We start from the raw sequence: 14,991 nt of genomic DNA on the forward strand, positions 1-14,991 counted from the left end.
GTTAGTTTAAGCGTCCCATTGCTGGCTCACTGTTCATCTTCTTCTCCGTGTTCTTGTACACCTGTTCCATATGTTTCATCTGTTAAATACCTTGGTGTACTTCTTGACAGTGACTTCACCTGGAATTCTCACCTGGCGTATGTTTGTTCAAGGCTCCGGGCAGTGTCTCGTACATTATACACTATCAGATACTATACGCCACTATCAGTTCGAAAAATGATACTGCAAGCCTTAGGTTATGGTGTTCTTCGGTATGGTATTACGACGTTCGGTCACTGCGCGAATCGTTGGAAAAATAGAATAAACTCTATCCTTCTCTCTATTTTGAAAGTGATTAGTTATGATTTAAGACTGCTCTCAGGCACAGACCGTTTTAAATCATTACGATGCTCTAACTTTGATGCCCTTCTTACTGAGACGGCTGTCCTGGGGCATTTTTGGTCTAACAAGTATAAAGTTCCTTACGTCCCTACACGCTGCCTTCGACCTAAAAACCGTTTTCGGGTGATTCGCTGCTCCACCAGATATGTTCAGCGCACTCGTAGCTACTTTATACCGTCTTGCCTTAATCAACTACCCCCGAGTGTCTTTCGTGCAAAAACAAAATTCAAGCTGAAGCAACTGCTTCGTCGCATTCACCTCAAACTCTTCCGTGATATTTGTACTTTTCCTTCGATAAATGCCGCTGCGGTATCAAAAACCTTAAGGTAACCATGTATTTCAGGCTGCGCATAGCTGTTAATGTATTAAAGGCATTAGAAATTTTTTCTTTTCCTCGAAAATATGATGGTGATCTATTATTGTATTTTTGCCATTGCATGTACGAATGGTCAACTCATGTAAGGCTGGGTGACGTTATATGCATTACCATCAGTTTTTTTTTCTTCTTCATGCACTGCTGTACACGTGCGTCTAGTGTTTGCATGTATGCGCGAAAGGAAAAAAAATATATCTGCACTAGAGTGGTCCTAGGTAAAAGAATTCCTGTTGTCTGCTGTCTGTCGGCTCTGCCCTTCAAGCCCAATGAGGCTTTGACAGGCCAATTTTGTATTTGTTTCTGTACCAAATGTCAATAAAGTATTATTATTATTATTATTATTATTATTATTATTATTATTATTATTATTATTATTATAAATGATTGATTGATTGATGATTGATTATTATTGCTGTCCGACCAGTGTATATAATAATTTTATGGCGGCGCTTTCCGATTTAAAGAAGGCATGTAGAAAAACAGTTTTGGTCCGAAAGCGAAGACCACACCTATACTGGCTGAGCAATCGGATAATAAAAGCTACGAGGAAAAGGAAAACTTGTGGAAACGCTGTCGACAGCACCCTGATGATGAAACATTAAAATGCCTCTATCGAGAAGCCCGGAACAAGGTTACAGCACTGATGCGCTGTTCTAAGAGGAACTACTATCGCAATAAATTTTTTTCCTCGCGTTATAAACCCGCTAAAATTTGGTCCCTGGTAAGTGAGCTCTTATCCAAGTACGTATTTGGATCCGATAACAAAAAGTTTCGGATCTATCAATGAAAATGTGGCGGACAGCTTCAATGATTTCTTTTCTTCGGTTTGCGCAGATAATGATGGACCCACTGATCCTGTTGTTCACAACAGTGGTCTTGTTTCAATAACAGATTCGGCTTTTCTTCCACCAATAACTAAAGAAGACTTATATCGATTGTTACATCGATCTAGAAAAAGCCGTGCTGTCGGACTTGATGGCATATCAGCAGAACACATACGTCGCAACGTCAGAGTTCTGGTCAATCCGCTCCTTTTTATCTTTAATAGAATCCTTGATACTTGTATAATACCAGATGCACTAAAGAGAGCACGCGTGTTACCAATATTTAAAGGCGGAGATGCATCGAAGCCAGAGAACTATCGCCCCATCTCTGTTCTTCCTTTCTTGGCGCAACTGTTGGAAAGACACGTGCTTGAAACGATTGAGGGGTTCGTCTTAAAACATAACATCTTATCTTCTTCCCAGTATGGTTTCGTACCTGGAAGAAGCACGCATGCGCTTTTTGAAGAACTGTCGGATCTTCTATATCAAACATTCGAACATAACCAGGTAGCCTGTGGTCTTTTTTTAGATATATCTAAGGCTTTTGATTCAGTAAGCCACAGTATTCTTTGTGCTAAATTACACAATTACGGGTTTCGGGGACATTTCCATGCATTTATACAAAACTACCTGGTAAATCGGTCTCAGATTGTATGTATTGGCGACCAAAAGAGTTCTTTGCGGTTTCTTAACGCAGGAGTTCCACAGGGTTCTGTTTTGTCTCCGCTTCTTTTTAATTTGTACGTTTGTGACTTGGCACAGGTAACTAATTCATGTACTATTTTCCAGTATGCAGATGATACGTTGCTTGTTTCTAAGCACATGCTGTACGAAGCAGCTGTTGCTTTACTTGAAAGCGACATAAAAAATGTAATGAACTGGTTTCGAAAAAAACGTATAAAAGTCAGTGCTCGGAAAACTAAATTAGTATGCTTCAGAAATCCTTTAAAGGCTGTTGTAACCAGTCAACATGTCTTCCTACACGGTTCGGATTGCATAGACTGTGTTTGTGCTCCAGTACAATATGCGGATAGTGTCAAGTACCTTGGAGTATATTTTGAGACTGACTTATCTTGGAATATTCAAATGGCTCGAATTTGTGCGAGATTGCGTAATGTTGCTTGTGTCCTTTACCGTATAAGAAGTTATGCACCTACTAAGATTAAAGAAATGATAGCACATGCTTTAGGTTATTCGCATATAAGGTACAGCATTTGCTGTTTCTTTAATTGCAGCGGATTTTGGAAACATAAAATTGACAGCCTATTAAAAAGTATACTAAAAAGTGTTGCATACAACCAAACCACGGATAACTTATTTCGAGATTTAGAAATGCCTGATTTTGAGTCCTTGTTTCGTTCAACAATTGTGATGCGTTATTTCTGGAGCAATGATTTCCGAGAACCTGTACATAAAAGTGTTGCTTTGCGTAGACATCCCAAATATGTAGTTCCTCAGACACGAACACGTTATGGAAAAGGACAAAGAAGGTACTATATCCCCCACCTGTTCAATAACCTTCCCAGTGCAGTAATGGATCAGACAAATTTGTCGGGATTAAAAAAGGCCCTCAAGGCAATGATAGAATAAGTTTCACATGTATCAGGTCTATTTTGTTGTGTGGTTTTTGCCAAAATGAATGTAAGAGTGTTATTCACGCTGCTTTCACGATTTTTTTCTTTTTCGATAGGTTATAACGTTGTGCACATCGTGTGCCATGTTTACTCTGTTTTAATGGTTGTTGTGTGCTACGTGTTTCATTTCAACATTAAGTATTGTTTACTTGGCATGTTTACCTATGATACGTTTTCTCATTTTTTTTTTTTTAGTTTGACATTTGGTGTGTAATAAGGTTGCATAAAGCTTTGCCCTGACTGCCAGGTTCCTGCCATACAAGCCCACGGAAGGCTTCGGCAGACCACGCACAATGATATGTACAAATTGATTGATTATAATAAAGATTATTATTATTATTATTATTATTATTATTATTATTATTATTATTATTATTATTATTATTATTATTAAAAGAAGCCAGTTGAAAGAAGCATGATGTAGGATAAGAAAAATAGCGCTACCAATGAAACCCACGATGCTGCATGAGGATTTGAAGTGCGGACCCAACAATATTCAGTTGTAGGCATGCTCATTAGGCGAGTTATGAAGAGACAAAGGGTAAAAAGACATGTGCGGAGCACTTATGGAATAGCTCCACATGGGAAAGAAAAAAAGACGTGCTTGGGAGTAGCTTGCACACCGAGTAGTGATAGTGAGGATTTAAAAAAAAAGGAATTGATTGACTGTGTTATAAACGATACTATTGAGTTCAACAAATCACGCAAGCGGTTTTTAGTAAGAAATATGAATGAAGATGAAGCCCGCGAATACACGCAGAATTGCCGCACGACTGGCCGCTCGAGGCACATTGCGTGTATTCGCGGGCTCCTTTCATGCCCGGAAAAACACTTTTATGTAGCACGTATTGAGCAACAGAAAGCTGTATCGGGAGTTTTTCATGTTGCTCTATAACTTCGTCATTGACACTTTGATATTTAAGACAGTACTTCTCGAGTTAGATAATTAATTACAAATAATTATTGAAATCTCAGTAACGAAAGAAATACTGGCGGCTACTCCACTGTACTGGAAGCAATACGCACTGGGTTTGCTTCGCGTAACGCTATTCCTCTTTTTTGAAATCGTGCTGCGTGATAGCTGGGACACCCTGTATATGATCCGGTCGTTTTCACTTATTTAGTGACCCCAGGGACCATGGCCTTATGGTCTCTACGGTACACCACCATAGGGTGTACGGCAAAGGTTGGCAGGTTCTTCATAAAGAACGTGCCATAAAGTTGGCCGCGCGCGTTCGGTGAGAACGCGAGCAAAACGCCGCAGCCGTCGACAACAGTTCTGCGCGTTGTTTGTGTGACCGCACACATGATTGATGATTGATTATTGTGGTTTGTTGGCGCAAGGGCCAGTTATGGCCAAAGAGCGCCAAGACGATGGGAATGGCTTGTTAGTGATATATGAATAGTCAATTACATGAACAGATGTGGCATGGCTGTAAAGGAGCCTAAAAACAGTCGCTGTAAAGTGCGTAAAATCTATACGTAATAAGATTATGGCAATGACTAATGATGTGTACTATAGACATGAACAATGCATTGCAAAAGAGTGATAAGACAAAATATTACAGACGTAAGAATTGGCCAGAAGCACAAATGCCTAAAACAGAGCCCTTGAAACACATGGGCCCGGAGACATGTGCTATAAAGAACTATCACAGCAACATCCTCTCAAGAGAGGATGCGCTACGAACTTATTGGCCTAACAACATGTAGCGCAACATTATTCAAGAATGCGAGGACTGCTGTGGTGTTAAAGAGCGGTTCTTTACCAAGGAACATAGCGGGATGTAGAGGGAGACAGTAGCGATATGCTAGAGGAAAGTGTTTCTTTCTGTCTCTTTCGGCTTCCCGACACTCCAGGAGGACGTGGAGGACGGTGAGCCTCTCGCCACATCTACCACAGGTTGGAGGATCATTACCATTCGATAGAAAATTGTGGGTGGCGTACGTGTGTCCTATTCTGAGACGACAGAATAGGATATCAGTTCGCCGGGTTTTTGTTACGGAGGGCCAGTAACCTAACTGTGGCTTAATCAAATGAAGCTTATTATTTGTTTCTGCGTCCCACAAGCGTTGCCAGTGGCTTCGCAGTTTCTTTCGCAAGAAAGGTTTCAAATCTGTTGCAGGAACAGCAGCTGTAGGGCTATTAGCGGGTGATGTGACTGATGTGGCCATTTCGTCGGCAAGAACATTGCCCTCGATGCCTCTATGCCCAGGCACCCAGCATATAATCACATGCTGGTTAGTTGCGTATGCTCTACAATGTACAGAATAGAGCTCAATGAGGACAGGGTTCTTCTGTTTACACGGTGACTTCAAGGCTTTTACGACGCTTTGGGAGTCTGTAAATATAATAGTTTTTTCATGTTTTGATTTCTTTATATGCTTTACGGCTGACAATATTGCGTAGGCCTCAGCCGTAAAGATACTTGTTTCTGGGTGGAGTACGCCCGATTCCGAGAAGGACGGACCGACGGCTGCATAAGATACTCCGGCATATGATTTAGAAGCGTCCGTGTAAATTCTGTGCACGAGTACTTGGACCGTAATTCTAGGAAATGCATTCGTATTTCGACCTCTGAAGCGTACTTTGTAACTTCTACAAAGGATATATCACATTCTACTACCTGCCACTCCCAAGGTGGTAACAGCTTGGCTGAAGGCATTAAGTGATGTTCGAGGAGTGGGATGTCCATTTCTTCGCTAAGCTCCCTGACACGCAGTGAGAAAGGCTGTCTTACAGAGGGACGATTATGAAAGAGTGTAGCACACGTCATATCGTTAACGGTATTAAAACACGGATGCTGCTGATTAGAGCGAACTTTAAGAAAATATGTAAGCCTGGTGAATGTTCTCTGCAGGTGGAGAGACCACTCATTTGATTCGACGTATAGACTTTCAATGGGGCTTGTTCTGAAAGCACCAGTGGCCAGGCGGATACCTAGATGGTGGACGGGATCCAGCATCTTCAGCGCACTAGGGGCGGCAGAGTGATATACCGCGCTACCATAATCCAATCGAGATGAAATGAGACTTTGTAAAGATTCAGTAAACACTTCCTGTCGCTACCCCAGGATGTGTGAGATAAAATTTTCAGTAAGTTCATTGTTTTTAGACATTTCACCTTGAGATAATTTATATGCGGAATGAAAGTAAGTTTAGAATCAAGTATGATGCCTAGGAACTTGTGCTCTTTGTTGACAGGTATTTGTTGTCCATACATTTCGATAGTGGGATCTGGAACAAGCCCTTTCTTCCTGGTGAAAAGAACACAAGAACTTTTGTGGGGGTTCACTTTGAATCCGTTTTCGTCTGCCAATTTGGACACTTTGTTCAAGCCCTGTTGTACCTGTCTCTCACACACTGTAAGGTTGCAGGATTTGTAACCTATTTGTATGTCGTCTACGTAGACGGAATAAAAAATAGCTGGCGGTAATGAAGCACGAAGCGTGTTCATCTTCACGATAAACAGTGTGCAGCTGAGCACACCTCCTTGGGGTACGCCAGTTTCCTGTATAAATTGACGCGACAATACGTTGCCGATTTTCACACGGAAGAAGCGGTTAGACAAGTAGCTTTCTATTACGTTTAGCATATTTCCACGGATGCCCATTCCCGACAAGTCTCGCAAAATTCCGTAACGCGAAGTTGTGTCGTACGCCTTTTCCATATCGAGAAATATCGACAAGAAAAACTGTTTATGTACAAATGCGTCACGTATATGTCCTTCAATGCGCACAAGGTGGTCAGTTGTGGACCGCCTTTCTCTGAAGCCACACTGATAGGGATCAAGCATATTGTTCAGTTCAAGGAAATGTTTAAGTCGGCGATTAATCATTTTTTTTTCAAAAAGTTTACACAGGCAACTTGTGAGAGCTATCGGGCGGTAACTTGCCGCCGAGGAAGGGTCTTTGCCCAGCTTCAAAACTGGAATAACAATACCTTCCTTCCATGAGGAAGGCAGGTATCCGGCAGCCCAGATAGAGTTGAAAAGTCCCGGAAGTGTCATCTGTGTGTCAGTGTGTAAGTTTTTAATCTTGTCATATATGATTCTGTCAGGTCCCGGTGCGGAGCTGCTGCATACGCTCAAGGCAGCTCTCAGCGCGGCTATATTAAATGGACGGTTGTATTGTTCATTCGGCCTGCATTTGCGATCCAGTGACTTAAGTTCTGCTATTTGTTTATATTTGAGGAATGATTTTGAGTAATGTATGGAGCTTCATACACGTTCAAAGTGCTCGCCCAGAGCGTTGGCCTGGTCTTCCAAGGTATTTCCATGGTCGTCAACTAAAGGTAATGGGTGGATTTGCTGCCCCTTTAGCTTTCTTAGGCCATTCCATACTATACTCTCTTGGGTATAGGATGTTATACTAGAGAGAAACCTCTCCCAGCTAGTCCTCCTTGCCTGTCGCCGCGTACGCTTTCCCTGTGATTTTACCAGTTTAAATTCGATAAGATTTTCCGCAGTCGGGGCGCGACGCAATGCGCCCCACGCTTTGTTCTGTTTCTTTCGTGCCAGTCTGCACTTCTCATTCCACCAGAGAACCCGTCTTTTACATGAGAGGCCTTTTGTTTGTGGAATGAATTTTTCAGCTGCGTGGAGTATAAAACCAGTAAAGTATGCTACTGCGTCGTCAATACTAAAATCGTTGATAAAATCTGGTGATAAGTAGGTTGACTCGTTAAAACCTTTCCAGTCAGCTGATTTTATTTTCCAACGGGGGGCGTGGGGAGGACTGTCATGCTCCTCTATCAGAGTCAGTGTCACAGGAAAGTGGTCGCTCCCGAATGGATTTTTAACGACATTCCATTCTATATAGGGAAGAAGGGTAGCAGAGCCAATCGCTAAATCTATGGAAGAAAATGAGTTATGGTAGATGTAATATGAGGGCTATTTTTTGTTAAACAGACATGCACCAGAGGTTATTAGAAAGTTCTCTATAAGCCGACCTCTGGCGTCACACCGGGAGTCTCCACACAAAGTGCTGTGAGCATTAAAATCACCGGCAATAATGTATGGTTCCGGGAGCTGGTCAGTTAGCGTATAAAATTCCGTTTTGCTGAGTTTGTAGTCTGGCGGTATATAAATAGAACAGATGGTTACCAACTTGTTGAAGAGTATCGCTCGCACGGACACCGCCTCAAGTGGTGTCTGAAGAGAGAGATTCTGGCAAGCAACAGATTTATCCACAATTATTGCTAGACCTCCAGAGGAGGCAACAGCAACGTCACGGTCTTTACGGAAGATAGCATGTTGTCTGAGAAGGCTTGTTTGAGTGGGTTTTAGATGTGTTTCCTGAACACACAGCACTTTTGGGTTATATTTTTTAAGGAGTTCCCTAATATCGTCTAGGTTGTGGAGAAGTCCTCTCACATTCCACTGTAAAATTTGTGTGTCCATTTTGAATGTGTTTTTGTGCTGTGCGTTCAAGAATACAAAGTTAGCTCACGGGCCCTTTCCAGGAGCCGTGACACGAGATTTTTCTTTTTATTGCGATAGCAATTATATGGACACTTCAACCGGATTTCTGCCGTCGGCGTCGCCGTCGCCGTTAGGTGCCGTATAGATAAAATCTTCGCCGCGCGCCGTATGCCCCAGAGGCAGCGTGCGGGGACGCGCGCTATCACGGAGAGCGAACGCACTCAATCTCCCACGCGCAAGCAAGGAAGCGGAAAGCCAGCGCCGGAGGGAGCAGGGGGGGGGGGGGGGCACTTCTCTGCCAACTACCGCGCTCGTAGCTCGTCCGCACAGTCTCTTATCTCTCCCACGCGCAAGCAAGGAAGCGGGAAGCCAGCGCCGGAAGGAGCGGGGGGGGGGGGGGGGGCACTTCTACGCTGCCAACAACCGCGCTCGTCGTTCGTTCGACCGCACCGTCTCTTATCTCCACACGGCTCTGACCTTTATGCGCCGTGCATTCGCCGCTCAGTTTCCGTTGAAGCGATAGACCGCACGTACCTTCGCCCGCTGCTGCGGCGTATATATGCGCTTGGTGCCAGCATTTTGACAGTCGTTGTCTGCAGTCATTCAGTGTGATCTATTCATGTTTGTTTGTGCGCGCTCACACCACGCTTGTTCAATCAGTTAGTAATAGTCGGGCCACATTTTCCAACGCACGCTACACATGCAATGCTGCCCGGGTCGGCAGTGCAGAGCTACAGGTGTGTCCCTTCGCACGCGCTGCCCACGGGAAGCGCTTCTCATCAACACCACCGCTTCACACGCGCCTTCTCGTGGTCATCGAGTCTCTCTTCATGTCGGTCTACTTGCGCCGCAGCACAACTGCTTACTTAATCAGCTCATGTTTACTACAACTCATATTGCTACCAAAGCCGCTCACCTTACTTCGTATGACATTGCTGTGTTGCTATCGCATTCATCGCTTCGCCCTTAGGGCGAAACTGTGACATTTTTTGGAGCGGTCGATGGAATCGCTCCGCTCCTTAGGCGCTGGCTGCGCCCTCACGCTCGGTGTTGTGTCCATGTCCTCTTGCGAGGCGCTGGACACGCGCTCTTGCGAGCGGTTAGTTTGACGTGAAGGCCTCGTCTCGAGGGACGAGACCTTGGAGGCCACCAGCCCGGAGGTCGATGGCCCCTTGTTCTGAGATGGCGGAGCAGCGCTAGCTGCAGCCACCGAGGGGGCGGATGGCGTCACCGCCGGCCCACTACGCGTGTGCCAGACAGCCGCCGGGAGCCGTTGTGGCGCTGCCCCCTGACGCGCCACTTCGGCAAAGCTGGTTTTTGGCAGGTGCAATACCCGCCTGCGTGCCTGCTTGAAAGTTATATTTTCCTTTACTTTAATAGTTACAATTTCCTTTTCTTTTTCCAGGTTGGGCACGACCGCGAGTAGGCGGCGCGCTCCCCATCACAGTTAACACAATGTAGAGAGCTTTCACAAGACTCGGAGGAGTGTTCAGAAGCACTGCATTTCGCACAAGTTTGGCGGCCTCGACAGTTCTGTGAACTATGGCCGAACCGCTGGCATTTGAAACATCGTAGAGGATTTGGCACGTATGGCCTAACACGAAGCTTGATGTATCCGGCCTCGATGGTTTCGGGCAGAATACTCAAGTTAAAAGTAAGTATAAGATGTTTGGTCTGGATTTCCTTGCCGTCGCGCCTCATCTTGATCCGTTTAACATTGATTACATTCTGCTCACTGAAGCCCTCCAGGAGTTCAGCTTCACTCAGCTGCAACAAATCATCATCTGATACAACGCCACGGGTGGTATTTATGGTACGGTGCGGGGTTACTGTTACTTGAGCTTCTCCAAATGCCACTAGGTTGGGTAGTTTCTCGTATTGTTTCATATCACGGAACTCCAAGAGGATATCCCCGCTTGCCATCCTGGATGCTTTATAGCCTGGTCCAAAAATATCAGTCAGAGTCTTTGACACAAAGGTGAGATTGTTCGTACTGATTTGTCTGTTTTTTCTGAGTGGATCACATGAAATCGGGGAAAGTTCTGTGTTTGACGTCCAAAAAACTGGAAAACATCTTCGGTGCGCCCTCGTTTCAGACGGCGATCAGTGAGTGGGGGGAAAGAGCTTGCCATAAGTATTGGTGAATGTTCGGCAGCAGCGCCAGCCACCCACCATGGAGCCCAACTAGGGGACGCTAGAGCATTGCACGGGCCGATTTTTTCAGCCCGGGCCCGGCCCGGGCCCGTTTTTACGTTGGGCGGCCCGCCCGAGCCCGATCAAAACATTTATGGCGAGACCCGGGCCTGGCCCGGGCCCGGAAATAATCTACGTTACCCGCCCGGCCCGGCACCCCTTTACCTTAGGCCCGAGCCCGGCCCGAGCCCGACTCGAAACCGGCCCGAACCCGGCCCGAGACCAAAAAATAATGTTTTTCAGAGTTGAGACACCCGAGAATAACTCGCTGCACATTACATGCACACCACCAGAAAGCCCGAGCCCGGCCCGGGCCCGCGTCAAAAAATCCGAGCCCGGCCCGGGCCCGAGTCAAAAAGCACACGCCGTGCCCGAGCCCGGCCCGAGCCCGTGAAAAAACTGTGCTACCCGGCCCGGCCCGGCCCCTGGGCCGGGCCGGGCTCGGGCTTTCGGGTAAGCCCGAGCCCGTGCAGTGCTCTAGGGGACGCTGCAATACCTGGAAAAGATTGGTCCTGCAAACGCCAGCTGTACGCCACTACTATAACCAAATATGGAATATCCAAGGTTGGCTACCCACACAAGGTTAACCCTAGCTGCCTGGGAAAACGGAAGTAAAAGGAAGTGAAAAGAAGACAGGATAGATTGAAAGTGAGAGAGAAAGACGAAGATTTAAGAGGAGGACAGGAAAAGGCAACTGCCGATTTCCCCTGGGTGGGTCAGCCCAGGGGTGCCGTCTATGTGAAGCACAGGCTGAAGAGGTGTGTTGCCTCCGCCGGGGGGCCTTAAAGGTCCGAACACCCGGCATCAGCTCAACCCCCAGGATCCCCCTTTCCCCAGACACGGCTAAGCCACGCACGGCTACACGCGGGAGGGTCCAACCCCCATGTGCTCGGGTACGTGGTGTCGCAACGCACCAAACGCCTGCTTACGCAGACGCCCCTGCGGGTGTGACCGCACACAACCGCTGTCAAAACGCTGGCGCGGGCAAGCACGCCAGCAGCCGCGGGCGAAGCTTCATGCGGTCTATCGCTTCAACGAAACTGAGCGGCGAAAGCACAGCGCATACAAAGGTAGGAGTCGTGTTGCAGATGGCTTTCAAGATACGGTGCGCACGACCGCCCGGCGCCCAGTGAGAGTCGGCGGCACAGGCGGCAGAGGCCGGCAGGGCTGCGCGTATGCGCCGCAGTGGGAGATAGGCACGCACACGCACAGTCTACGGTGCCTCAATGCCCTCCTCGCACACCGCCCCCCTACTACTGGGAAGTCGTGTTTGCTCTCCGTCAGGGAGACAGACAAAAAAATTACACCATCTTCCCGAGGGGAACCATGGGCTGATGCGGAGCATCGCGGTCGTTATAACGGCGTTAATTACGTTGTTATTACGGTGCTATTAACGTTGTTAACTTGGTGTTATTACGTTTTTATTACGTGTTAACTTGCGTTGGTCACCATCACATCGCGTGAACGCCGTTATAACGACAGCGATGCTCCGCATCAGCCCATGGTTCCCCTCGGGAAGATGGTGTAATTTTATTTGAAGAAGAGTAATGAAATTGCGTAGACGAAGGTGAAACGGTTCACGAATGTCTTAATTGAGCAGCGTCTATTTGAGGTGTGTATCGTTCTGGATGTTTCCAATCCGCGTGAGGTTGTTGTCGAACCAAAGTCTGTCACACACCTTGCAACTGTGTCCGAAGCTCCGGTCCAGGAAGTCACGTTTGAAGCGAGCGTCGGGCTGCGCGTGCTGCGCGCCGCGAAAGCGGCGGCGCGCTCGCGTGCAGCATCGGGAGCAGCCTCTCGTTGTTGACGTTTACACGCGGCTTCCTGTTCTCGAACTTCGGTTTCCGCCGCTCGCTTCGTACGTTTACGTTGAATTTCACGGTCCCGAACCTCAGGTTCCGCTGCTCGACGTTCACGAACCAACGCGGCTTCACGTTCTCGAAGGTCGGGTTCCGCCGCTCGCTTCGTACGTTTACGTTGAACTTCACGGTCCCGAACCTCAGGTTCTGCTGCTCGACGTTCACGAACCAACGCGGCTTCCCGTTCTCGAAGCTCAGGATCCGCTGCTCGACGTTGACGTTTCGAAGCGGCTTCGCGTTGGCGAACTGAATCTGAATCCGCTGCGCGTCGCCGACGTTTACGTTCTGCGTCGCGAGCTCTTCTCTGCGCAGCGTTGTCTTCAAAGGTGCTCGCGGTTCTGTTAATGAACTAACTGGCTGCTGCTGTTTGAAGATGTGCCAGACAGTTCGTTGACAGATTCGTTGGCGTTCATTCAGCGCATCGGACGGCGCAGCGTGACTAAACCGAAGCTGCAACTGAGGCAGCGGCGCATGCAGCGGGTTTATATAAGCAGCTGGCACGGAGAGGAGGAGGAGGAGAGAGAGAGGCGCGCATGCGCACGCTATCGCACAGGTGGCGGATGAAGACACGAAGGGAGAAGCGTGTTATCGAACAGATTGCGTGGAGAGGGGGAGAGAGGCGTTATCGCACAGCTGGCGTGGAGAGAATGAGGAGAGGTGCGGACGGACGCCGACGCCGACGCCAACGACGCCGCGGGAAAGGCCGCCCAATAAGATGCTCCGCATCTAAATCTTTTATTTTGGTCCTGAGAAGACGATGTGTGTCCCCCTTAGGGGGCATCTTCTGCGGGCCGTACCCACGATGGAGCCGGGAGGTTGAGTCTCTCGGCGATCTCGCGGGCTCTCTGGACAGCCCTGAGCTGCTCTTCCTTGGCGGAGCTGGTGACGAGCCGGAGCCAGTCTTCCTCCGAAGAGGGAGACCCTGAGCCCCCGCGAAAATCTAGGCACTGCCAGAGCATGTGTTTAAGAGTGCACCTGGGATGTACGCAGCGCGGACAGCCCCGATCGATGCCTTCTATAAATTTTGAATAAATAAATGGAGACGGATAAGTCTCCGTGTGCAGCATTCGTAGGGTGATTGCCTGTGGTCTGTTTAGGTGTGGGTGTGGAAGTGGAAACTTCCGACGCCCCAGTTGATAGTGCTTGCAGACCTCATTAAAAGTGAGAAGAGTGTCCCTTTGCCAGGGCCCTCCCCTGGCCTCCGATTGCCCACTTGCGGCGCGGCGAGTGAGACCTCGCGCCTTGGAGTGTGCAATTTCGTTGGCGTTGGGGACGGCTTCATGAGCATCGCTGCCCATGTGACCGGGGAACCAGATTAAGTGCGTTTTGCCTGTTCAAGATGCAGCAGAGAGAACGCGAGCGGCTTCCTTGCATACCGAGCCTTTCATGAATGCTCTGGTGGCAGCTCGCGAGTCTGTGAAGATAGTGGAACGATTCGTGGTGGCCATGGCGATGGCTACGGTCACCTGTTCGGCTTTGTCGGCGTTAGTATTTTTAAGCGTAAGCGACGTCAGCAGCTCCCCCCGCAGCGAGGTAGCCACCGAAGCAAAGTGATTGGAAGCTGCGTATTGCGCAGCGTGAACGAAGTCGACGTTGTCCTCAATCTTAGCCGCTAGGCTAAGAAGTGCCCTGGCTCTCGCGTTACGTCTGCCGTAATTGTGTTCAGGGTGCATGTTTCTACGTATCTGAGATACCGAATATATTTCTCTGACTTTGACGGGGAGCGTCCACTCCCTCTGTCTAGTGATGCTGGAACCTTTACCGATATACGCTAGTAGCTAGCTGTCTTCCGGCTTCCGTGGAAGCCAGTCTTGTAACTTGTGCCACCTGTTGTGCCTCAAATATCTCATCAAAGGTGTTGTGGACGCCTAGCTCCAAGAGTCTTTCGGTACTGGTATTCTGTGGGAGACCCAGTGCCTTTTTTATGCTCTTACGAATGATTGATTCTAGCTTTGTCCCTTCTGCTCCACTTGTGGGCCTGGGCTATGTAGTTAATGTGGCTTATGAGGAAGGCGTGGAAGAGTCGCCAAAGATTTTCCTCCGATAACCCCCCTCGTTTGTTGGCCACCCTCGTGATTAACTTTGTCATGGAAGCATCTTTGGTTGCAATGCGCTGTAGGTGTAATCATTACTGCCGTCCTCCTCCATGAACATGCCGAGGATTCTCACTCTTTGTACGACCGGGATAACGGATCCGTTCTCGGTGGTGATCGAGATATCGGGAGGTTTCCCGTTCTTTGCACCGAGTGTGGGTCGGTATAGTAGCAGTTCCGATTTCTTAGCCGACAGGCAGAGTCCTGCC

The sequence above is a fragment of the Dermacentor silvarum genome, chromosome 11, assembly GCF_013339745.2.
Source record: "Dermacentor silvarum isolate Dsil-2018 chromosome 11, BIME_Dsil_1.4, whole genome shotgun sequence".
Taxonomy (NCBI): Eukaryota; Metazoa; Arthropoda; class Arachnida; order Ixodida; family Ixodidae; genus Dermacentor; species Dermacentor silvarum.